The following is a 25,849-nucleotide window of genomic DNA, read 5'->3' as shown; positions in this document are numbered from 1 at the left end:
TAAATCTTAACTACAAACTCAAAAAATTAAAACCTCATTAAATGGAACTGAAACTTGTTAAAAACAATTTCAATGTACGTAAAGGACTTCCTTTCAATAGAAAACTTATTTAATGTCCGCAACACGACGCCTTTAAATTTTGACATTCTGATACAATATTAAACAAAATATGTGCTTACGATTTTAATTATAGAATTATAAAATCTTTTCGAAGATACATGTTACGCAACACAAACAATTTTGCGTTTTTTTTTTTAATTTTTTGTTACAGTTCTTTAATACTGACTGTTCAGCAACACACGTAGGTAATTAATTCTATTTAGTAATCTGTGGATAGCGTTGTAGGTTGCACTTTTAGAAATAATATTATGTTGTCAACCTATTAAGTTTTATGGGTGTAATCGTTTGCTGACCCAAATAAATAAAATTAAAAAAAAAATAAAAATAAGAAGATATGAATATATTTTTCACTTCTATATAAACAAAAACTAAAAGAAAATAAACAAACACATAACATTACGAAGGGAGGAACTTTAACAAAAACACAAGTTCGAGAGCGCGAGATAAACCCGGGGCGTGTAAGAAGTTACGAGATTAGCTGAAAAACAAAATGGCGCATTCGAAACAATATCTCAAGTTATAAAAACTCTTAAAATGGAAGCTAACTCCTAAAGCGAAAGACAGGAATAGAAATCCGCAGATAAGGTGATACACACAGTCTTATAGATCGTTCGTTTAGAAAAATAAACATAAATCTTTGTCAGTGAGAAAGCCATCGCCACAAAATGCCCGATTTCGTTGCCATGCGAGAGAAACTTCTGCCTGGCCTTGATCAGCCCTGGCCCACTTGGAAGTCCCTAAATAGACTGCGCACTCAAGTGGGCCAGTGCAAAGACAATCTGGCTTGGTGGGGAGGTGGGGTATGCTTGACCAGTCTCAGAACATGTGCGATTGTGGTTTCTCCCCACAATCGATGGCTCATCTGCTCGCCTGTCCCGAGTGTCCAAACACCTGTACTCGCGCTGACTTGATGGCAGCTTCCGATGAAGCCATCGAAGTGGCTCGGTTCTGGCAAGAATATATTTATGTATATAGAGTATTGATTTGCCATCGACACGCAAAGAAGGAAGAAGTGAGACAGCAAAATTCTAGCACAAAGCGAAAGCAACCTATTCATATGCAGTAAACCCCAATTTCTGAAAGCAAATCGTTAGTCGATTATCAATTTCTTCTACATTTTCGATATCCGATATCAAAAATTGTTAAAAACAATCGATAAACTCTTTACTTTTGGCTATCGATTCGCTGCGCCAGATTTCGAACCTCACGGGTCTCGCGGCGTCACAGCCCTAAATCTAACCAGGAACATGCCGTCAGACTTGAAGGCAGCGCCTGATGAAGCCATAGCGATTGAAGTGATCCGGAGAAGTTTTGGCAATATTTTCATTTCCAATTTGCAATCGACTCTAAAATAAATAATCACAGATTACTACTTCCAGACATAAATAAGTAAGATTTTTTTAAAGGCTTTTAGAACAGGTTAACTTCGAATTTTTATATTTATTTGTTAAAGTCTACAGGGACTTCCGGCTGTCATTGGAATTAGGGTTTTTCTCCTTGTTGACAGTTTTCTCTTCAGACCCATGTGTCGCAAAATGTGTCTGTCGTCATAGAGAAAACAAAACGTAGGACATTGCTGCAGTAACTAAGATGGCGAGATTTCTTGATTCGATCTCCCAAAGCAAATAGATTTATTGCTTTATCCAGTTTGCCAAGAATAAACAGAGGGGAATAGACAAAACAAAAGCCAAAAATAGCTTGTTTTCTAATAAAGAACCATTGTAAAAGCTTTGAAATCACGCACACACATTATCTATACTATTATTAAGCGCGTTTGTGTATTTGTGAGTTTGTATGTTTGAGGCGAGTAGCTAATCTCCGAAACTACAGAAACGATTTCAATAATTCTTTCACCATTAGATAGGTACATTATCAAAGATTGCTATAGGCTATATTTTGTCTCACGATTCCCACAGGAGCGAAGCCCTGGGCAACATATAGTTATTCATTAATTTGCTAGTTAAAAGATTCAAATTTGAAGAAGGGTAAACAGTGCTCAAAAATTCACCCGGATATTGAGTAGGATTCGAACCTGGAACATTTTGTCTCTCAGACAGTTTCTAAATAATGGTGCACTCCTAAAAGTAGTTAAATTATGAACTTTTGATCTTTTAAATTATAAATACATCAGAATTCTTAGAAGCGAGCATTAACTCGACCTTATTTGTGTGGAAGTCTTGTTATTTCGCGCTTAAATTGCAGAGCCTTTTGATGTAACTAAGTAAAGGTTAGTCTACACTGGTAGATGGTAATTTAGGTTATTATTTATTGTTATTAATATCTCGGCTTGAAGACACTTGTGTATCAGACCAGGGTCACAGGAGCGTTGTCGCCCTTTCAAGAAATGTTAGACTCGTTTCTTGAAGGCTATAATGTAGTATCGGATCGTAAATCACCGCCGTATCCTCAAAATTTTAAGATTATTTTTTACGCTGACCCGGGGCTTTGCAGCTTCACAGCCCCGAACGCAACGCTGGGAATATGTAAAGATCACTGAGTGATATTTATTATACCTCTTCATTATGTGTGGACCGACCTTAACTTAGAAAGTCTTTTGACCCAATGAATGTGGAGAAGTACTTAAATACAAACTTAGTTGTTAAAATTTGTGTACTATTGGACTAAATTTTCCTGCGTACAATTTTTTGTAGATCCATTAAAATATCACACAGTTGGCTGTGATGCTTTGAAGCCAATAGCAGCTTAAAAATAAATCTTTCAATTATGAGAATACGGCGGTTTTACGACTGGACCCTCCTTGGGGATGTCGTTGTTGCTGCCGTTGGAGAATATGAAGTAGAGGACCACTTCTTATTTTCCCGTGGATGTTGTGATGTGTAGAATATGAATTCCAAGGTGCAAAAGGCATAAAAATATACCATTATTAAAATATGCCTCTCTTCATAGTCGTATTTCTCATTGCTGAGGGTCGTGGTCATTACATGGAATGAAACACACATAACGACTTTCTTGGCACTATTAATGGAGTGATTTGCCATTGCCTTCTCCATTTCATACACAAGTTGATAATCAACCAGAGTGCAGGTTTTCACGCGATATTTTTCTTCACCGGAAACAAGTGGTGGCCGATGAAAACTACTATACATGAGTCAGATTGGTATACAAACTCATATGGCACGAGTAGGATTTGAACCTTTGCGTTCACAGGCGGGCGTCTTTACCATTACACAACCACCGCAAAATATGCCTACCTAAACTATTATTATACTCTTCAAATAAGGACAAAACCGAAAAAAAAAATTACATCAATTAACAAAAAATACACAGACACGTTTCAGGCATAAATTTTCATCTGCAAAGAGAAAAATAATAAAAACCACTTTTCAGAACTAGCAACCAATTTGTTTTAGCCGTAGATCAACTAAAAAGAAAAAGAAAGGTTGTTTCAGCGAATGGTTTTCCGATGACAATAGACAATCTTGATCCGACAGCGACAAGGCGGCATTTTTTTTTAAAGAAAACCTTCTCAGTTATCATTTGCTAATCAAAAAACTGATTTTAAAAAAGTTAATTTTGCAAGCTTCTATTTAACTTCCAATATATGTAACTATGTATCTCTCTCTCTCTCTCATCTGAGCGTATTCCCGTTTTTTTCCTCAGCCGTTGAGCGTCGGAGGCCAGAGTCCACTTTCCTACTTTTTTCATTTTCACTTCGCACGGTCCCTGGTTGTCAGACCGGTAGTATGTATGTTCGCGTGAGATCTTGTAATTCAATTTTGAAGAATAGTTAAAATTTTATACACTTAATGGATGTGTTTAGGAACGACTCCCGACGAGGGAACTGTTTAATGCATGGACCTGATTTTTTGTCAAGACCTCTTTGATAACAATAAAAACTTGTGTTAAAATGTTATTTTTGTAAAAACTGATTTATCCTAACTATGTACCCATTTCTAATAGGTATAGTTTTCTTTTTCTTTGTAACTAGAAAGTCACTTGGCTGCCTCTTTTGTTACAGAAAGCGCCCCGTTCACTTATTATTACTAAGACGTAACCTTGATGACACAATGACGAGCTTAGAGTAGGTATAAATATGTACCAATAGAGCGCTAGTATTGCAGTTCCGCCTTTGTGCGGAGCGACAGCAGCTGTTCTATAGATTGTATGGTATTGATATAGCGGTCAAAGAGCAATCGCGTCACGCGGAACATCGTGTCGCAGGGGTCTGATTCAAATCCGGAATGAATTGATATATCATTTTCACTAAATATTTTGACCTTGTGTGATTAATGGCGCTGGCCCTGTTACGTTGAAGTTGTTCACATGTGTGCTTTCGGTTCATATCTGTAAACATGTAGGTACTCTATTGGTACACACTCTAAGATGACGAACTTTTCATCCGTCATCAAACGACTCAATGCTATGATTATAATAGGACGAAATTTTTGGATAAATCCTAACTAATATTATAAATGCGAAAGTATGTTTGTTACCTCTTCACGCTGTATCTACTCAAGCAATCTTTTTGAAATTTTGCATACATGTAGTTCGAAGTATGGAGAAGGGCAAAAACTAGTTCTCTATAAGGAAAAAGTTGTCATTATTGACACAAGCCTTATTGAGATCAGAGAGGTGTTGTTGCATTCAATGCGTGACAAAAATAATGTAAGTAAATGCACCGTTTAAGATTTTATAAGTCGGAAGTCGAACCTAGGTGCACCATCACGTTATATGCTTACCATTATAATTCATTGTCACCAAAACTGATCTTGGATTCATAATTTTAGCTCATTCGGTTGAAAATATCTGCTTCAAAATTAAGTTACAATATTCTGAACATAAGTAATTACTCCCTCATACATAGGTGTAGTGTAGGTACTTACTTCATTTAATAGAAGCTCACAAATACGTACTGAAACACACTGTACCTTTTCGGTGAAGCAAATATATATATATTTTTTCATTTTTTCATCGGATACAAACATTGCTAGTTAAATAAAAGCTTGTAAAAATAAAATAGGTAAGTAATGCAGTTTAGTTAAACCCAACGGCATTAACACGTAAGTGGGCTTTCACTTAACTGTAACAGTGGCCAAATAAACATGGTCCTTGGTGTTTTTTCGCCATATTTATTGGGCCTTATTAAGCCTAAACGACCTCTGTTGGAGTTACCAGTGTAATGTTATCAGTAGGGGAGGACAATCTCATTCTATAGCTTTGGCTACGAAAATAGCGATGCTTTTCTATAGTCTTAATCCATACTTTCCATGCTAATATTATTAAGAGAAAAGATTTGCATTGTTGTTACTTTGTTTTTTTTTTAGTTTGTATGAATAAATTAAAAAACTGTTGGGCTGATTTTGACGAAATTTGGCGTATAGATAGACGAAACCTTTTAAAGTAACACTGATTACTTTTTTTAATAACGGTAACGGTCAAAACGCCCACTTAGCTATAAAAAAGAATTTACACTTTTAAAAAATCGAAGATTTTCTTGTCTTGAAAGAAACTCTAGTCTAGATAAATGTTTTCTATCTGCTTCCAAAATTTGTTTTTTTTTTTTGCATTTTCAATTATCAGCCAGTAAGTCCTAATTAAGTGTAATTATATTAATTATATACAATTATTATTATACTCCCCGACCCGGATTCGCTCGGGTAAAGCTTTAATAAATGATATTCCTAAACCTTCTTCAGAAATAACACTATCTATTGGAGAAAACCGTACAAAAATCTGTCCGGCAGTTTTTTGGGTTTATTGCGTTCATACAGACAGATAGACGCGACAGTGGGACTTCTAGTATTTTTCTAATATTTAAGAATATTAGTACAACAACGTGTCTCGTGGCCTAACCATCGCAACCATTTAGGTTAGAATATTTCACAGTAATCTTTATTTATCGGTATATATGAAAATTGTCGTGTAAACTTTCGTATTATCCGCCATTTTGCTGTTTTCTGTGTGTTCTTGGGAGAGTTTCCACTTGATTTTATTCGAGTTTGGTTAGTGTATTAAGGATTTATGGGTTTTAAGTTACAAAAAAAAACATGAATATAATTGCTCATGTTTGTTTGCGACTTGAAAATTTTTTGCTCGTTATAATATTTTAAACGACACCGTCCTGTTCTGAAATAATAATATACCATATTATTCCATTGTAAACTTGTGAAAGTATGTAAAAAAAGATTGTATGAAATTCCATTATTCCCGTAGGAGTAATATACCTAAATTACAATCCGGCAGGAGTAAATCAGAACCTCGCTGGACACAAACCTTAGTTAGAAAGCTCCCCACTTATTTTGGTCGTATTACATCAAAATTAAAAGACAGCGGCGCTTAGTGTTCTTTTTTCAAAAAAAGAATTTACAGCAGAGAACTTGATCCTATTTTTTTTTATTGAGAAATATTGCAAATCTGAATGTAATAGAACTTCTTGTAATTATGCATTAGAAATATATTTTTTATTTTTTTTATCCGCTTAATAAAGAAGAGAGTGAATGAAATGAATCAAATTAGGCGAACAAAACATGCGATTCACCAGCTAAGAGATTAACAACGAGTGGCGAATCCAAACCGTAAGGCTGAGGCTGGACTGACAGCGTAAAGCGATCGACAAAGAAGCGGAACTAAAAAATAATAGCTTATTTATTTTTAAACTTTATGCTCCAATAAACAAATGACAACATCTCAACAGGTAATCACTAATTTCAGAGATATATCGTATCTGGCATGCTAGTAGCGAGATACAGGCATGTGTATTTACGCTTTTGTAAATAAAAAAATATATATTCGTGACGCTCTCGTTATTTCTATAATTTAAAAAAATTACGTAATGATATTCGGTTCGGTTTAGGTACTTACCTAATCTTAATTACATATAACTTTGATTAGTTTATATTTTGTGTAACTTTCGTTGTTAATGTCAGATCTCTCTAAGTCAAATATAACTACAGAATTTACACATTCTCCCCATAATTTAGCTTTACTAAAATCTATTCCATACGTAAGGCATAAAAAAGCACGTAGGAACAGGTAAATTTGAGAATTTCAATTGATATGATAAATTTTCTTACGGTTTCTTTTCAGAAATTGAACTGCTACTACACGGCAGGTAATCCTAAAAGTCATGTCTTGTCAGATGCCTTTATGTGGCATGGATAAAACCTACTACTTAACACACTCGAAAAGAAAAATATTTAAAAGATAATAATCGAATATTTTTTTTACCATCAGATTAATACCAAAAGTAAGTATCTTGAAATTTAAATAAAATAAACTGAAGCCTTATCGAAACCCAAACGACACGTGATATGTTTGAATCCAACCGTTGACCGCATGCCTCCACTGAAAAATATGTCTCAAATACGCGTAAAAGGATTTTCGGACTGCAAAAAGGCTGAATAAAGGCTGAATAAAGGTTACGTTTATTCAAAAGCGTGAAAGTGGAAAATATTTTATCAAAAACCGTTTTCACAACAAAAGGTTGTTTGATTTCGCGTGTAAATGTGTTATGTTAATTAATTGTTCTGAATTATTAGATGAACCATTGTTTTCTGTGTTCCGAGGCCTTTTCAGAACAAATGACATGTGAGTGTATGTACACTTTATAGATTGTACGTGTTTATTTTATAGATTTGTGTTACAATCTCAACTGAGCGTTTTTCTGGTTTTTTCCTCCGCCGCTAAGCATCGGAGCCCAGAATCCATTTTCCTAATTTTTGTGTTCCTCTTCGCACTATCTTCGGCATCAAGCCAGTAATTTTTAGGCTTGCCTCTTCTGACAGCCCTGGGCAGTAAAGACATTGCCAGAGATTTGTTTGCTACATAAATTTGAGGTTTTTCACTTCTACGTAATTTTGTACTTCTTAATACGAAAATTATGAAATGGAAATGGAAAAATACAAAAATCATTTTCATTAAGTACATACTTAATAAAATAATATTAAGCGCCGTTTAAAATCACGTCAGCAAATACAACTTAGGAAAACTTTGCTCGGATAACAAACTGCCAATAGCATCACTATAATTTATTGCTCGTACCAATTCAAACTAGAAATGCATACAAAGGCCCTAAAACTTGTCGCTTCGCATAAAATATATCCCGGCCGAAGTTGGCTGTGGCTCGGATTTTGACGTCCATTTTTTGCAGTCGCATTCATGAAAAGTTCGACTAAAAACTATTTTAATAACTAAAAGTAGGACCAATATTATTTTCGACTGTTATTAGCCTGTACTACAGCCTCTATACAGCGGAGACTGAAAAATTTAAAAGCACAGCAGATTCTATTTCTTCTGAAAAACGATCAAGAGACTGGACTGACGTGGCAGGTTTAGGTACTCTTTTCCCCCTGGCCAAAGGTATACAGAGCCTGGGTGATCTGAAAAGCAAAGCAAAGCTAAAACTCCTAGAACGTAGACGTTTATTATCGATGCACCTTTACACATAGGTATATAGCAAAAACGAAACCATGTCGAGTTCTAATTTCGAACAGTGCCATCTAGATTGAACAAACTAAATTAAAATATTACATAACTACATAAACATACATAACGGTTAATATTAAACACCTCCAGCATGGAATTTTAGTTCATGTACGTAGGTAATTAGCATGACAAATAATAAAAATAATCTTAATGAACAAGACTAACCTTTAAAATGCCAAAACATCTTGCCCTTTTAATCAAGTTTTGCTCGAAATTATGCGGCGTCGTTAAATGAATGAATGAATGAATTTCGACTAACACTTCAAAGAGTTTCTTCATTAATTTGTTTGCAGCCAAACGCAAAGTAATTACTGTGCTTACTGGGTCAACATTATTTTTGTTTAACATTTCATGTTCTTGACAAGAAATAGGAGCCAACTCTACTAACTCTTTGGCTATCTTGCTCATATTCAGTGTGTTGCATATGTTACGGCTAAACCTAGGCAACCCGAAGATAAAAACGCACCTAGGTGTTACCCACGAAGAGTACTTAGACTAGCCAATATAATATAGACTACCTAAACGTATGTCTATCAGAACATAAGCAGGCTATACACACTTGCACTTAAGGTGTAACCGTTTAAACCAAGTTGTAGTCTCACTTCGAGGTTTAGGCATAGGCCTGACTATATTACTGGTATCAGTAGTTTTTTTATCATAACAAAAATTTGCAATTGGTTATCTGTGCTATGACTATGGACACTTCATTAATTTTCGCTAGAAAATTCATTGTTATTCTAACGACAACAATATCAGCCAGAGTTGCGTTTTCTCAACAAACATATATAAAGGTAGCATTTGGATCTCGGCGGTCCTTCAACGCCAGACCAATATCCATAGACATCAGAATATGCCAATATCGATTGTCCACAATCATACACAAACGTGTAGATTACAGCTTCAAAAAAATGGTAAAAAAGCACAATAAAATATTAGGTCGTACCATCAATGAATTATTGAATTGAAATATAAACACAATTTAATTCATCTAATAAACTATACAGAAACAAAGTATCCATGTATAGGTATTGTAAACGTTAGATGCAATAAACATGTTTTATTATTTACCAAGTTACAATAGACTCAACTCATCATAATTTATTAAATGGTAATTAACTAAATGATAAAGTGACAATAGAAAGAGATAGGATATTAATAGAATATTATCATAAGCAAAACGATCGTTTCATTCATAGTTTAACTACAGTGTATGACATTCAAGATGCATTACATAATTTTGTTATTAATTCTGTGCTATTTGTCAAAATATGAAGCCGCAAGAATTTTAGCAGTGATTAATATACCGTCTTTGAGCCACCAAGTTCCATTTAGAACATTGAGTCAAGAACTAGTGAAAAGAGGCCACGAAGTCGTAATCATTACAACTGGTCCTGCCTTTACTGATGGAAACAGATCTGAAAACTTGACAGAAATAGATGTCCATGATGTATCTTATAAAATTTTGAGGGAAAATATCCACAAAGTCGACAAAGGTGAAACATATGAGGCAAGTGATCAACTAGAAGTATTCGTTGATATTTCAGTTGAAGTATTTGAAGCGCAAATGAACACAGAACATGTACAGCAGATAATAAATAAGGAGACAAAACCATTTGATCTGATTTGATACTTCTTGAAGCATGTTTGTTGGCGATTTCGGGTTTTTCTCATGTGTACAATGTGCCAGTGATACAAATGAGTTCGTTCTTACCTTTAATCATTGATCTAACACGTATGGGACTTCCAGATCATCCATTAATATACCCAGCAATGGCCATGCAAGAACTGGATAATTTAAGTGCTCTAGAAAAAATTAAAGAATTATATGAACGTAATGTTCATTTTAGCCTCCCAAGTGAATTTAAGCGACAAGAAAATAACTATGACGTACTACTTAAAAAAATATTTGGCCCTGATATACCATCTATAAGAGAGTTATATTATTGTATATTTCCCAAATTGAAAACAACACAATAATGTTGATATGTATTTTGTGAACACATTTTCGATTTGGGATTCCAATCGACCAGGTTCCTCCGTATGTTTAATACTTAGGCGGAATTCATTTGAAACCTTTAAAGGAATTACCTCAGGTAAAGAACTGACTGCGTGTTTCTGTCGATCCTAATTATAATTATTATCAAAATCTCAGTCCAACTAATACTCAACCAATCCTCTTGAAATTTTGGATACATATAGCTTGAATTATAAAGAAAGACATAGGATACCTTTCATCCCATGTGATATTTCCACAGGCGAAGCCGTGGGCAAAAGATAGATTTTTTATAATTTTATACAAAAGCTTGTAATTTGACCTGTAAAAAGTTAACCGCCTTCCGACAAGAACAAAATGGTGACCGAAACAAGTTTTTTTTTCAATTTTGGATTTAAAACACATTTTTTCAATTTAGGATTTAAAATCGTATCTGGACTTTTCGGAACATGGAGTGGACGTTTCTTCCTTCGGAGAAAAAACAAACATTAATTAATGTTTTGTCTCGCTTACTGTATGATGTTCTCTGGAAGTGGGACAAGGAAGAGCTACCTGGATGCTCGAAAAATATTAAAATATCGAAGTGACTGCCGCAATCTGATTTACTGAGTAAGCTTATTTATTACTATACTTGGTACAAGCAATTAAATTTTAAAAGTTAAATTTCCTTCTTCCTTATTCTTCCACTTGTCCTACAGAGTTAAAACCACCCACGTCGCTTTAGTTTCCAAAACGATATACCTATTAGTATGATAAGCATGACCTGATGGTGTACTTGATTGATGATTGGATTGACTTCTAACGAGGGACCTCCTCAACGGTTTACAGCACGAATGTTTTCTTTGCCAATCATGTGTTTTTGTATGTATCAAAGTCTCTATCAGCAATAAAAGCATAGGCAAAAATGTTATTTTTTAAATAAAAACTTATAATTATTGGCAAATGAATAAAAAAACATTTGATTTGTGGATTAAAATTCAATTGATTCAAACTTATGCATCACTCAATTGATTCTTTTTTTAAATACTCATTTAAATAAATAAACATATTAGGACAAATCACACAGCTTGAGCTAGCCCCAAAGTAAGGTTGAGACTTCTGTTATGGGATACTAACTCAGCGATACTATATATTATAACAAATACATATATAGATAAAAATACATCCAAGACCCGGGCCAATCAGAAAAAAATCATTTTCCATCATGCTCCGACCGTCCGACCCGTCGATTAACTACAAAATTAACAAATTTGTCATTCAGGACATCCCAAAATCAAGCTCTTCATAACACAGTGCCATTTGCAATCAACCGATGAAGCTATTCAGGCTGGTATACATATACTTCGCATCCCTATGTTTGGAGATCAATGGCATAATGCAGCTTTGTATGAACGACACAAGATTGGAGTCAAATTTGAAATGGATACCATGAATGAAGAGATATTTGAACAGACAGTGACTACTTTTACTAAAGATATTACGTAAGTAATTCGAATATTGGAGACTCTCAAAAATAATAAATCAGTATAAATAAAATTGATTGTATCGATTGCTGAGCAAAAGGTAATAAGAGACAGGCACATAGGTAGTTGCTGAGCAAAAGGTACAGGACAAATATATTATATTATAGAAATATATATCTTCCTACTATACTATAAAAAACATTTTCGGTTGAAGCTTCAGAGATACTAGGTAGAACATACAATGCAATATTTTACAATGTAAGATGTGTTGAAAGTTTTAGGATTCATCTTTCATTGTATTACTATGTGCTTCTCCTATCCATGTTGGTATAATATCAAGAATCAGAATTCCAGGATCATATTGTAATTGGTTTTTCTTGTGTCTGTTAAAATTCTACCTCAAATCTATTTCATAACATAATGAAATTTCGATCCATTATCTACGACCAGCCTCAGAGTCCGCTGCAGCGCGCGGTGTGGTGGACGGAGCACGTGCTGCGGCACGCCGGAGCGCGACATCTGCGCGCGCGCGCCGCCAACATGCGCTGGACAGACTACTATGAGGTAGAACTAGTGGCGTACACAGTAGCTGCTCTAGTGTTAGTCCTTATTGTCATTGGATTAGTGATTAGATTCGTTGTTAAATTAGTGATTGGTGTTCTTTTCAGTAAAAACAAATTAAAGGTTAATTATTTCCCACTGAGTTTGTTCTTCACTTCTTCTCTGTCAACACGCCCTATTAATATTCTTTTTCTCAGGAATATATACGGGTATCAAGTTGAAATTTATATCTACGCTACTAACTAGGTACGCCACACAATGAATGAATGAATTTCTGTGACATTGGTGCTATACAATCAATGGCTCAAACAAATACAACAAAGCGATAAAAGTACTGGCCTAGCCACATACCTTTCTCACATTATATAAAATTCATATAGATAGCCATAACGACTCGAAAAAAGAAGAAGATATAATATTAAATAGACAAATCTTGAAAGTACAGATTTTCAAAGATATAGACCAACCGTGAGTGTGACTAGGAATGTATTATTGAAGTGTTTAATAAATGTGACGACCCCATCGCCCGCTGGGTTCCTTTGGATTCCAGTGCAATCAGTCACCGCAGGGCAGCTTGTGGCGAGCTGTTGGTGAGCGGCGTCACCAAGGACACGATCTCCAGGGGACCACACACATATGCACCTACACACACATACACACAGTAACACGTCCCTGCCTCTGCCTTGCCTTAGCCGGCCGGTCACAGTGGAGTAGCAAGAGCAGAACATTCGCTCCAGGGTGGAAGTGTATTGCACGTAATGGCGTAATAACGGGGAAACCCGCTCTCGGGGGTAAACCCCGTGATGGTGAAACCGGAGCCGCACCTCTCGACACCCTCAGCTGCTCCATTGTGTTGCGCCCTAGCCGTCTGCAGATGGCTTATTTAGGGGGCCCACAGGTACATATTGTCAAAAAGCAGCGAGTCACCATCTACCACGTAAAGTTTTAGTGAGTAATTTTAAGGTAGATGTCCGCACTCACTCCATAAACCAGAAATCTAGCCTACTAACATCACATATACATAGCCCAAATCACGTAGATCCCTTCTCGGCAATAGTCTAGCAGCTTCGGGGGACTGTCCGTTGGTGTTCCCCGATGGTACACCAAGGGATCTCTACAGATGCAGCCATTTCATTTTAGAATAAAAAGGTACAAAAAGGCCTCTTCAATGTTGGCTTCGGCCCCATGAATGCCTCAAAGGACCGGGTCCCAACGGGCCCGTGGCTGAAAAGGCGTACCAACCTAATAATAATAAATAATTAGGTTTTATAATAAGTACCTTTTTAATTTTATACAAATGATATTTTTGAAAGATATTTTATTTGCAAAAACACGTGTAAATTGATAAATAAAATCTTAAAACACTTATCAACATGCCTCACCATAGAATGGTGTGCAAATATGGTCAAAGTCACTGCTATAAAAATTATGTGAACTACAACTATTTATTATGTCTGTCGAATGTACTTAGTTAAATCTAGAAATTAATTCTGAATATATTAAATTTTGATCAGTTGTATAAAATGTCATTTTTTGTGCTTGAATTTTAAATCATCACACCTTGTCTTGTCTTGTCATCACTTTCATAGTCTACGAAATGTGGACAATTCAATTTATCAAGTGGCCGCAACTTTGTCGAAAATTGTCTTCCGCCGACAATGTAAATAAAAAAAGTTGACGATTTATTAAAAATTCATAACAATGAGTGTTTTGACACTTTTCCGGCATAATTTACGAAGAAACAGATGTAAGTTAAACATTTACGTAGAGAGTGGTGGTGATGTGGCGTGTGGTTCCGCCCTAGAATTGCCGTTGCCGTTGATGTTGAGCCGAATAAAATAACATTAGCCAATAAGAGCATTCTCGAAGAGGATTGATGTCAGGCAGGCGGTCGTTTCTAAAATAATGTCAAGTCTTTAAAAAAATAATGGTCATATTTTATGCGAATCCTAGGTTTTGGAGTTACAGCTCCAAATGTAACTGGGAACACGCGAAGAAGATAGAGATTAGAAAGAAGAGTAGAAGATACAACCATCACAACACATCACTGATTATGTCAAACTAAAAATGTTCAAAGTGTTTCGTCAATTACATTACATTAAGCATAACGCTTATTGTCCCACATATGTACCCATTGGATTGTATTACTATAACAAAGGATACTGTGAAAATACACATACACACGCACATCTATTTTTAATGAATAATGCAATGATAAGATTTGTGATGACTCATACTGATTATATTAATCTGTGTTATTTTTAGAACACGCTATTCAGTTACACATCAACAATCGAACGAAACGACAAATATGTTTTATATTATAATAAGTGCGGTGATTTTGTGTGTGGACAGTGCAAGAATTTTAGCAGTATTTCCAATGCCATCTATTAGTCATCAAGTCGTGTTTCGTCCTTTGATCATAGAGTTGGTAAATCGTGGACATGATGTAGTTTTAATAACAACAGATCGAATGTATCCCGATGGCCAAGGACCAGCCAATTTAACTGAAATTGACATGCACGACATAGCATATAGGCCTTGGTTTGAATATCTTCCTGATGATTATAAAGAATTACTTCAATCCTATCATGAATTGAGTATCAAAACTTTATTGGAAATTGGAGAAATTATAAATACAAAAGTGGTGGAAGCGCAACTTCTTTCAGAACCAGTGAAGAAATTAATAAACGATAAAGATCAGCATTTCGATTTGTTACTAATTGAAGCATTTGTTAGACCAGCGTTGGTCTTTTCACATATTTATAAAGCACCTGTCATTCAAATTTGTTCATTTGGTTCTATGCCATTCAATCTGGAGATAGTTGGAGCGGTGATGCATCCAATTTTGTATCCTTTTGGATACAGCAAGAAACTTGTAAACCTTGCTATTTATGATAGGTTTATGGAGTTATACAACTTTTTCATTGGCCAATATGTCAGATATAGTCGTGAAAAAGAAGAAAATGAGATGATTATGAGAACTGTTGGTCCTGGTGTACCAAAACTGAGTGAGTTGACTGAGAATGTGGACATGTTATTTTTGAATGTTCATCCTATATGGGAGTCTAATAGGCCAGTACCGCCTAATGTTATACATATGGGTGCAATGCACATAAAGCCGGAACAAGAATTACCAAAGGTGAAAATTGTTTGATCTTTTTAAAATCAATTTCAGGACCGACCGAGAACATATAACTTCTTATCAAAATGTTTTCTTATTTCAGGATCTCAAATCCTACTTAGACTCATCCAAAAATGGCGTCATTTACATGAGTCTCGGCACAAATGCTGATCCATCAATGCTTCCTCCAAATGTCGTGCCTTCATTCGTCGAAGCATTTTCTGAGTTACCATACGATGTCTTGTTGAAATGGCACACGGAGGATGTACCTGGACTTTCAAAAAATGTGAAAATTTCAAAGTGGTTTCCACAAAGAGATCTTTTGAGTAAGGTTTTTCAATTATTATTTTTCCAAACTTCATGTAATTAACTAATTTTATGTACCCAATGTAAAATAAAAAAATAAACAGATTTAAAAAATATATTAAAAAAGATACTTAAGTTTATCTCATGGAAATATATTTTAAAATCAACATTCCTAAATTATACAATAAGTATGTAAAAATTACACAGAACAAACAAGATACAATTTTGAACAAGACAGCAAGAAAAATTTATAATAGGCGTGCTAATAGTAACGCATGTATTAATTTCAGTGCATCCAAATATAAAACTGTTTATAACACAAGGAGGTCTCCAATCAACTGATGAGGCCATCTTAGCTGGAGTACCTACAGTTGGTGTACCAATATTAGGTGATCAATGGTACAATGTTGAGAAGTATATACAACATGGCTTCGGAGTTAGACTTGATGTTGAGACGATTGATGCTGAGAAAATAAGAAACGCGATTGACACTGTGGTAAATGATAAAAGGTGAGTTTAACAATAGGTAGAATTTTGTACTAGGATCATTATGCAGAGATACTTAACTTTTTCTCATCTATATAAGCTGCCAAACAGCAGTGCTTGCATTGTTGTATTCCAATTAGAAGGGTGATAAGGGCATTGTACATACATATTGTGACAATAGACATTGTGTCGTGTGGTTTCGCCCTACAATAGCACCAGTCCATATCCTCCCGTGGATGTCGTACGAGGCGACTAAAGAATACACAGTCTAGGCAGCCTGATAGGCAATAATAGAATTCCAAAGGAGGGTTAGCGTTGTAAAATCATAGCCTTTAAGGTTTTATTTTTACGCTGACCCCGGGCTTCGCGGCTTCACAACCCCGAAAGCAGGAACATGCAGCGTGACAATAGATCCTAGGTTACAAAGTCGACAATGCACTTTTGACAACCTTGTGCAGAAACGGTGTGATATTTGAATGTCGTAGACTTCAGTGATTAAATACACAAAAAGGCATTCTAGATAGATTTTTCACCACTTCTGTGAAACCGTTTTGATTAGGTGTTTCCATAAATATTAAGGGCGCAGAGAAAAATTTCTAGAGGACACGAAGCGACTGTTCATAAAACACTTCAATATCATTTCTTGGAATCAAGATTTATTCCTATTGATTCATTACAGATACAGGGAAAACATAAGGAAGCTGAGAGCAATAATGCACGACCAGCCTCAGAGCCCGCTGCAGCGCGCGGTGTGGTGGACGGAGCACGTGCTGCGGCACGCCGGAGCGCGACATCTGCGCGCGCGCGCCGCCAACATGCGCTGGACAGACTACTATGAGGTAAAACTAGTGGCGTACACAGTAGCTGCTCTAGTGTTAGTCCTTATTGTCATCGGTTTTGTGATTAGATTCCTTGTTAAATTTGTGATTGGTACTCTTTCTAGTAAAAGTAAATTAAAGATTAATTAAATTACAGTAAGATTGTTTTTTACTTCTCCGCCAACATGCGCTGGATGCTGTACTATGAGATAGATTTAGTGGTGTATTTAGTATCAGAGACAATTCAGTAATTTTATCGATATTTTTTTTACATATTCATAACAATTCAAGGGCACGGCACAGCCCTTGAAAGTATCAAAAAATTCAGACAAAAAATGTCGCCTTAAAACCATATGACGTGATCCCTCTTCAAGATTTACTAAACTTCCGAGCCACTTACTTGGGACCGGCTACTTATCTTTATGATAACCTAAAGCCATGAGATATTACGATGTCTGGATATGTCAGGTGAGTCAAATCTCAGGAGGACCCTTCGTGATATACATGTATTTTCATGCAGTAAAAAGTTGTGTGTGGGTGGACCGTCTCTCCTTTTTAACATTTTCGACATAATTTTTCGATTTTATTTAAAATAGATCTATTTTATTTTCATTTAACTTGGTATTAAAATACATTAATTTTGTTTATTATTTTAAATTATATATTGTAGAAAAAATAAATTCAAAAAAATTGTAATAAGTTTTTTACAAATATGTCGTTTTTGACACAATGGCCTTTATTGTCAGATTGGTATATCTTGTTGCATTCAATACGTGACAAAAAATCGTGCGTTTTATACGTACTAGTTTTACTTAGTGGCTTTGATCCTATTAAAAGGATCAGGTTTCAGGATACTACAATTATAAACTTTCTCATAACCTGTGACTGTGCGCCGCTTTATTTTGTTAATACATTATAGGATTCTACAAAAAATGCTGAACCCATATTCTCAACGGAACCTTCACGTTGTTGGTTGTCTGTGAAGACCATTTTTAAGGGCCTTCAGGATCATAAAAACCTTGGACAATCACAAACGCACATTACTCCGAAACACGGAGAATAACAACACCTATTAGCAGAAACTTCTAGAAAGTTCCAAACGACATGTCACAACATACCTCCACTTTTTTACCGCTGACTGGGCATTTAATTATAATTGTAGCATCTTGTTCCCTCGGCATAAGGTTGATATTTGAATGACAAGTAGATGGAATGAATGAAAGGTAAGTTTGTTTTTCAAGAACCCTTTCACCCAGCTGTTTTTCGCAGTGTCCAGTTTATGTAGTTATATTGTTCAGGAGTTTTATGGGTTTTATAAAGAACATTGTTACAATGGACATAGCTTCATATCGAATACGACGCCACCTCGTCGTCGCCTTAAAGGTCGTCGGATATAAATATGTTATTAGAACTCTTGGTCGATTGACAAGTAGAAAAGTCATAGCCGAATTTTTAAAATTTTAATTATGTGGCTATGGGGCTTCACACCGAATGCAACCATGAGATAGAGGATTTCAGATTCATGAGACAGAAAATGTCATATTGTAGGCACATGATGAGATAAAAGATGTCAGCGCTCTGTCTTTGCCCGCGCCTTCGCCCGGGTATTTTAAGTTAGACCATCCGATGTACAACTGAGAACACCGCATCAAATTCCATCCAGTAGTTTTTACGTTTTGCACGAACAAATATAGCTCACTAACTTAGATAGGTACGCACTTATTTTTATTGTACGAGCGAAATGGAAGACACGGTCTATAGCTTTCTCTGTCTACGTTTGAAGTAGATTAGTATCAGTTATTTACAACATGTCAACACAACGTGACCAAAACTTAGTTATCGAAAACCGAAGATTTATCGAGCGGCAATGGTGGCAATTATTTACTGAGTATATAAGTACCTCAGGGTACCAAACACAAGTTTCAAACTACACTTATGAGTTTCGCAATAATTACTTCATAAGTACTTTAATAGATCTATTTAATGCGTGAATGATATGTGTTTAAAACAAGTTACATTTTTGGGACAAGCTTTTTTATTTTTCTATATTATCGGAGAATTTAAAGTCAGTTCTATTTAACCATTGAGAAGTGACTCGCTGAGAACCGACGCTGGTTGCACCATCAGGTCATGTTTACCAGCAAACTCGTTTAATAGTTGTTCGGTCACCTTCCAGCTCCATCATCAGATCAGCTCTATGCCATAATAATATTGCATACAAATTCAAATAATTTATTCAGAAATTAGACCTTCACAGGCACTTTTTCGCGTCAATTTTTATATTTATAGTTATTTCTCACAAGGTTCAAACTACTGGCATTTCTGAACGACCACTGCTGTGAAGAAATGCCGAAAGAAACTCATTTGAACAGTGTTGGTTCTTATCATGCCAGAAGGCTTACCATTATTGTTTCATACAATGTTTTTTTGTAATAATATATAAACACAAAGTGTACACAATGCACTTTGATATCCTATTGTCAACGGATTTATATATGCATGCAAAATTTCAGCTCAATCAGAAACCAGGAATAGTGGATCAACTTTAACTTGCAATATTTGATTACAGAGAGGCAGACAACGGAACATGTAAGTAAATAAATAAATATAATTATCAATACATATAATAAAATTGAAGAATGGCCAAATTTGTACATAGGATATTTTTTTAAAATTCTTCATGGAATATACTTAGTTACTGATATAGATGAGAAAATATAGTTTTGGAATTTTTTGTCTGTCTGTCTGTCTGAACGCGTATCACTCGAAATCTACTAGACCGATTTGCTTGAAATTTGGTATGTAGGTACCTTATATACCGGGTTAACGTCTTAGATACGTTTCATCCCGGTAAATGGTCAGGTTCCCGTAGAATAAAAAAAAAACTATGAAATATAAATAATTATGAATAAAAAAATCCTCGGAATCTCGGGTTAACATTTTATAGACATTTCATCCCGGAAAATGAGGAGGGTCCTGTAGGAAAATTAAAATAACAATCCACGGAGCCGATTTACTTTAAAATTTTGTAGAAAGTCTGATATAGATATAATTACTCCACTCCGAAGGGAGTGAAAGGGGTGAAAAACTGTAAATATAAAAGTTCTACACCGTTGAAGTTAGTGACTTGAAAATTTGGATTATGGTTGTTTACAACAAAGTAATAAATGAATACGTGTTTCACATTTTTCTGAAAATTAACCCTCAACCTCTTCAAAAGGGGGGTGAAAGATTGAATAGGACTTAATACAATTTTCAAGATAAAAAGCTGAAAATTGGCACACTTACTTTTTGTAGTAAATAACAGTAATAGTAAATACATAAAATGTTTAATTAACGTTTGTGGTTAATAAAAAACAGGGACGTAAAACGTCATGAAAAATGGGACGGCACGCGTTGCAGAATGCGGGAAATGGGAAGGAAACACGTAGTGGGAAACGGGACGGGACACATTGCAAAAAATATGATGGCACAATATGTAGGAAACGGTATGGGATATCTACTTTACGTTACATAGCAGTAAGCGGGACTGGACAAGTTTGCGGGATGAGACACGCAGCGGGAAACAGGAAGTTGAAATAAAGATGAGAAAAAATGCGAATTTGAATCATATATGTTTACCAGTCTTACAGAGTACGCGATAAATAAATTACTAAGATTTCACTACGAAATACACGCGAGCGAATCCGCGGGCAAAAGCTAGTATAATGATAATAATAATATTTTATTCGACCAACTAGGATCATGGATTAGTAGTGGTACAAAATCCTTAAAAACTAATGTTAGTATAGATACAGAGAGACATACATAAAGATAGACACAACACTGATTATATTTTGTCTGTTTCTCAGTATGTGAACCATTGCGCAATGGTTCACATACTGAAGGTCACACCTACTCTCCAACGCACTAAGAATGCCGTCGGTGCTGGCACGTATCCTTCGCATCAGGGATGTGCAACGCTTACGCATCGTTGTATAAAAGCAATCGACGCGTGCAACGGCAAACATCCCCGACGCGCTACAGAATCGTGGCAGCCCCATCAGCATCCTGAATGCGTTGTTATATTGCACGCGCTGAGCGCTGAACTGTTTTTGCGTATGATTGACCCATAGGGTGCTCGTGTAAAAAGATGTACAGTAAGACTTGAATAATGTTATCTTAGCTTTAGTGGAACAACGAGCGAATCTACGAGCTAACATGCTAGCTCGCACAGACAGCGCTCTGCGCTCTCTTTCTATATCCGTATTGTCTTTCAGGTCGGAAGTGACCCAGTGTCCCAGATATTTAAATGTATCCACGCGTTTAAGCGGGAACCTGTTCTTTTTAATAGGAGGTACTTTGGCTAGGCATTTATTTCCGACCTGAAAAACCACAGCTAACATGCGTCTGACTCAGCTCCTCGATCAAAGCGCTTGAAGCGATCAAAGATTGAAGAGTTTGGGTGAGGTTAACCCCCCCCCCCCCCTGTCTCACTCCAGTCTGTATGGCTCTGACAACTCGTTAGTTGGTTGAGATAACAAAATTTAAAGATATTATTTAATTCTATGGGTACTTTTCTAACTTCCTCCACAGGATATCATAGCATACCAGGTCAAATGCTTTTGAAAGGTCTAAAAAACACGCAAATATTGGAGTGTTTCTATCTGTATAGTATTTGACAGTCTGCTTCAAGTACAAGATTGCGGTTTCGGTTGAAAATCACACAGATTGAGCTAGCCCCAAAGTAAGTTCGAGACTTGTGTTATGGGATACTAATTCAACGATACTATATTTTTAACAAATACATATATAGATAAACATCCAAGACCTGGGGTCAATCAGAAAAATACCATTTTCCATCATGACCCGACCGGGGATCGAACCCGGGACCTCTCGGTTCAGAGGCAAGCACTTCACCACTGCGCCACCGAGGTCGTCAATATGACAAAAGCTTGTAATAAAGTTGTTTTGCATTCGCGAAAGTTGAAATTAGGATCGTCTGTGAAATAAACAATAATTAAGTACATTACGAATGCTGATTATCTATACTTCTATACTAATATTATATAAAGAGGTAAGCGTTTGTGAGTTTGTATGTTTGAGCCATCTCCGAAACAAGCAAACTGATTTCAAAAAATCTTTCATCATTAGAAAGGTACATTATCTATATGCTATAGGCTATATTTTATCTGAAAATTCTCACGAGAGCGAAGCCCCGGGCAACATGTAGGTAGTTATAATTTTTTTTTATTTGTTAGATACGTTTACCTATTGAGTTGGGTTGAAGATATGTGGCGTGTGATAGAATAGGACCGCTCAAAATCCTCCCGTGGAAGTCGTACGGAACGCACTAAGCAGCTGATAAGCCGCAATAGCATTCCCAAGGAGGGTCGACGTCAGGCAGGCGGCCGGTTGTAAAATCACATTCTTCAAAATCTATTAGTTGTATACCTATCTACTGTTTGCCTTTGATCGGGTCATGATGGAAAATGATCTTTTTCTGATTGGCCCGGGTCTTGGATGTTTATCTATATGTGTATTTGTTATAAAATATAGTAACGTTGAGTTAGCATCCCATAACACAAGTCTCGAACTTACTTTGGGGCTAGCTCAATCTGTGTGATTTGTCCTAATATAAAAAAAAAATAATAAAAAAAAAAGATCTTGGAAGGCAAAACATGTCCCCTCCAAAAGCAATACAGCTACGTATACGTACTTTCATGTCCTACATGTCTCTTTCCAAAAAGGAGATGAAGTGTCCCCAGACACCTCTAGGACCTCAATTAGGTTCCTCTCTCTAAGTCACGTTTCGCCCAGGTGTTTCAATCTTACCACCTCGTTAGTCTGGTGTGTGTATTCTCCTAACGTTAAGTCACAATCGTGTTTTAATAGTTTTTAGATTCAGTTCTATTATTATATTTAATCGTATGACATATTATTCGGTTGATATAATTGTATACATTACAATTATCTAAAATAGGTTCAGTGTTATATCTATACTTCTATTATAAAGAGATAAGCGTTTGAACTCGTGTTAGCAAGAACACATTCGTTAAGGAAGGAGGAATGCTTGTAAATAAGAACTACAATTGAAGAACCATTGTGACACGATCGTGGTTTGAACTCGGCAGAATCCACGCCTAGGTTCTTTGATGCAGTGTCGTTTTATGGTATAATTTTACATCCAGTTAAATAAAACAGCAAAATGTTGAGTTATGTTCTTCGTACGTGTTGAATTTATGATTTTATGACTTGCACACAGAGCTGTGTTCCCATGGGAAAATAAAGTTTTACAGATGCAGTATCACGTTTTTATTCCTTACGGGGTAGACGGAGCCAAGAATTACGAAACTCGAAGGCCGCGTTTAGCTTTATGGCGGGCTTGGTGGAATACATATATAGATAAACATCCAAGACCCAGGTCAATCAGAAAATAATAGCTTGCTAGCTTATCGCCTATGAGATAAATCTCCAGTTTATAACAATTTTCCTTGATTTACTTTTACAGTCTGCATGTGAGGACAAGCTGCTTTTTCATTTCGTTCTTCGTTCATTTTATTTATTAAGTAGCTTTTGCGTTTGTTTGTTTATTCCACACATGAGTTTGTACACAAATCTGACTGATGTATAGTGTTTTCATAGATCAACCACCACCTGCTTCCAGTGAAGGAAAATATCGTGAAGAAACCTACACATGGGTTGATTATTAACTTATGTTTGAAATGGAGAAGGCAATGGCAAACCACTCCATTCATAGTGCCAAGAAAATTGTGAACCTAGATTTGTTAAAGTTAATGTAAATCTTCATCATTAATAAATCTAGTTTGTAATAAAATTAATATATATAGCGCATTTTATTTTGTTTTATAAAATATTTTTTGCCCGCGGCTTTGCTCGCGTAATTTCCCACGGGAACAGTTATTTTTCCGGGATGAAAGGGTACCCTATGTCCTTCTCCATACTTCAAACTACATGTATGCGAAGATGGGTTGAGTAGATAAAGCGTGAAGAGGTAACAAACATATAAACAAACAAACTTACTATCATTTATAATATTAGTTAAGATTAGGATGTTAAAAAAGGCAAAAAAAGAAACAAATTTATTCATTGACAATCAAATTTTAATAACATACGCAACCACGCATTTCTCCTAACCAAAGGAAACAATGCACGCATTCTAATCAAGAAAAGGTACACGAAAATCCGTTCTAAGAACGGATTTAGGACATTTGAGGATTCCACTGTAGGAATTGGGTTATTCTAGGAACGTCACGTACCGGTGACAGTCGCTAGTGTTGCGAAAAGTCTTTTAGCCCTTTACGTAATAGACTAGGCTATGTATCTTTATGAAATCAATTCAGGTTCTTTTTAAGGACAACAAATTATGAAGAGGTAAAAACGGATCCCTTAATAATTTTATTTCCTTTAATACGATATATATTATGTATGTATGAGATTTACGAAAGTTGCGCAAAACAATAGTATGATTTGACTGTACCTATATCATAGAATCCATAAGAGTATACTATATAGATCACTACGTTGTCTGTCTGTATGTCATCATACATTCAAGATCATTTTTGTCAGGAATACATTATGGACGCGTAGAGATATCTACCTAAAGTAATTATATCAAATCATAATTAAATTTATATCTAATGATTTCTTTCAACTTCAATTGTGTAAAATTCAAACTATTATTTCAATGTGTTTAAAATAATTACTATGTGACCAATATTTACTTTAATTTGCAATGATACAAGGAAATCAAAACCTATAGGATTCTTCCTTTGACCTAGTTAAAGAAACAAATGCGAAACAAACACGAGTGTGACGGACGCCATTTGTTAAAAATATATTTATATTTTTCAATTTCGGGCTCAATGTGTGTTAGAGACTCTTTTGCACAACACTACACAATAGGTATTCTGAAACCTAGGCATGTACGCTACACTTTAGCGCGTACTCAGTTTTATTTTGTGAGAACTAGCCCGGCTTTTCACCAAAAGCTTTGCCTGGCAAATGTACTGAGAGTGACAGAAATACAATGGGCACGCTAGTTTTTTTGCTGTAAAGCTGATGAAATTTAATGTATAAACTTTAAGATGAAAATAGCGTGTGGTCCCGACCTAAAATATGGTTACTTCATATCCTTCCGTAGAAATCATATGAGGTGATTGAAGTTACTTATGTGACTGCAATATAAATAGGTATATGCTGAACGGGTCTATTTGCCGAAATGAAGCCACGGCACATCATTTGTGACAACTCTGTATGATATGATTTTTATTCGCATGTTATTATTATTTTGTATTGTGGTGTTTATGTTCATTTTTGCCAATAAATGTTCATTCGTTCATTCATTTATTAATTTAATCTGGTATCTAACAGGCGATAGATGCGTGAAGTCCGGATTTAGAGTAAAAAATTAACCTTAAGTTTAGCATTAATTTTACGATTACGACCGGCCGCCTGTCTGACGTCAATGGGAATGATATTATTCGGTGATCTCGCACGATATCACCTCTCTCATCTGGACGTATTCTCGGCT

The 25,849-nt window shown here is 35.7% G+C and overlaps 1 pseudogene; it reads left to right on the top strand.

Moving 5' to 3' along the window:
* The first annotated feature begins 10,954 nt into the window (after positions 1 to 10,954).
* On the top strand, positions 10,955 to 17,467 carry LOC128680865 (UDP-glycosyltransferase UGT5-like; annotated as a pseudogene).
* Positions 17,468 to 25,849: the final 8,382 nt, after the last annotated feature.

Source organism: Plodia interpunctella, chromosome 25 (assembly GCF_027563975.2).
Source record: "Plodia interpunctella isolate USDA-ARS_2022_Savannah chromosome 25, ilPloInte3.2, whole genome shotgun sequence".
In the NCBI taxonomy this organism is placed as follows: Eukaryota; Metazoa; Arthropoda; class Insecta; order Lepidoptera; family Pyralidae; genus Plodia; species Plodia interpunctella.
The sequence above is the reverse complement of the archived record's forward strand: the minus strand, read 5'-3'. Positions and strand labels throughout refer to the sequence as shown.